Source organism: Liolophura sinensis, chromosome 2, assembly GCF_032854445.1.
Source record: "Liolophura sinensis isolate JHLJ2023 chromosome 2, CUHK_Ljap_v2, whole genome shotgun sequence".
Lineage (NCBI taxonomy): Eukaryota > Metazoa > Mollusca > Polyplacophora > Chitonida > Chitonidae > Liolophura > Liolophura sinensis.
In genome coordinates, this window is record NC_088296.1 from 13,700,098 (window position 1) to 13,702,279 (window position 2,182).

General features: G+C 34.8%; 1 protein-coding gene across 1 annotated transcript in view; it reads right to left on the reverse strand.

Annotated features, from left to right (window-relative positions):
* Positions 1-2,182, reverse strand: part of LOC135462875 (uncharacterized) — a 315,472-nt gene that overhangs the window by 219,384 nt on the left and 93,906 nt on the right. The gene's annotated exons all lie outside the window — the stretch shown is intronic.

The window sequence follows — 2,182 nt, forward strand, 5'->3', positions numbered from 1 at the left end:
TACAGTTGATAACAAGCTTTATTTGTCTGTGTCCTTAGGTGGGGGAGTCACAGAATGTGGAGATCATTATCCGCCCCATTGTTGTACACTGATCAATCAGAAAGATTTTATTCGCATTATAGTTATTTTACATGAGTAGCAATGCCAGAGAAAGAGACATTTCGTCCTCTGTGTAAAACCATAAGGCAGACTGGTGCAGTTTGAAATTTGATTATAGCGATTGTTTACGCCATGGATAATGAAATACTTTCTTTTCTATGTTAGAATAAAATTGTGATCTTTAGCAACATTCGTATAAATAAAGGAACATTTGCAACTACAAATCAATCAACTGTAGTACAATCATGTCGTCAGGTAGTTTCACATGCAAAGAAAAAAAAACAAATAAAAAACAAGGAAAAATTACTTAGAACAAGTAAAAAATATGTGTGGTAAAAACTGAAGTGATGTGATTTATACCATCTGTTTTATCAGATGACAAAAGTCAACAGCACATTTTGTTACGTTATAGAGTTTTACCTCAGGGAATTCCCTTTATAATAAAAATATGATTACATGAGCATAGATATGTTAGGGAGTAATAGGGGGACAATTCCACATCTAGTCACAAGGAGTCCTTCGAAGGAAACACCTCAAAGGAACGCTTTTACATCGAAATGAAGAAATTATAAACATTAAAAAATGGGTAAAAACTGTACTACATCGTGTTATGTATATATTTCACATTATTAACTGAGAGCAAATCCGTTCAAATTACAGCCTTAAGTTATAGAACATCATAGTGTAACATTGGTAGAAATTGCACAACCGAAACACTCTTACAGGCTTACATTACAAAACATCGTAGTGTAACAATGGAAGAAAATGAACATGCAATACACTTCGTCTCACTGCCTCTATCCAAAGGTTCGGGAGTTACACAGTGCAAAGATGAATTTTGTGGTCTCTCAAGAATATAAGAAAAAAATATTTCTTGAGAATGTCTTTGAATGGCAGGTTAGTGTCATTCGGGAAGTCTATGTACTGTTGATAGCCAGCTTTATTTGTCTGTGTCTTAAGGTGAGGGAGTTTCAGAATGTGGAGATCAGCTGTGTGGTTACAGAACAGACTGTAACACAACGGGACCTTGTAAATGTTCATTTAACAGTGGTGTATTAACAGAACTGAATGGCAGATCTCCATCCCTGTGGTATTGTGTGGGTAAGTTAAAATAGGCCTATCATCAGACATATAACATTGCTGCTGTAATTACAAATCAGTAATAAAATGTATATCCACAAGTGATCTTTGCTATTGTCAGCCGAGTGCATGGGTTTCGATAATAACAGGTTACATCCATCTCTAGTGTTGCGGGTTTAAACTTCTATATGTGTAAATATGAGGAACTGACATATTTATAAAAAGCCATAATAGTAATCATATTAACCCTTTGTTTGTTTTTTACCATGCTGAAATATAGGGCTAACGATGAGCATTTAAATTTGGTAATTTGTTCAGGTGTTTCCATACGTCTCCACGGATTTCCTGACAAACAGTCCACAGTTCTTAACGTCTCCACGGATTTCCTGACAAACAGTCCACAGTTCTTAATTACTAGATGTAACGTGATCTTCATGCCTATTTTGTGGGATACCTTTGGAAATATGTATTAAATCGATTGATTAATAGTATTATTTCTCCCAGTCTGGAAGAACAGATTAAACACACTCGCTTAGAATGATTATCATATTGTTACATTTTTAACACACTTTCACGCACCCTAACATTACTTACTGAGGAAGTTAGAACGAATAATTGATATGGAACATAGCAATTGATTTTTCAAGGAAAAATCGGATTTGAGGAAATGACAAATCTATTATGTATTGTTTTAAATGTGCCTTTCTCCAAATAAGTAAAACATTTCTTATTCAAGCCTTAACATGTAATTTGCCAAAAGGACACCAGATAATAATCTAAGCAGCGCATCAGCCTCTCGACATAAAGGTACACAAGCGTCCTTGCTTGCAGAACTGCTTTAACTTAACTGTCTGCTATTTTGATACCTAAAAGATGTAGCAGAATTCAGCGTGGATTTAGACAGTTATACTGTTTTATCCAGTGCTACAGTATAAATCATACTAAGGACAAAATATACCGCTAAACGTATGTTCTCACTACCCTGTATATTGCAGATCAATGT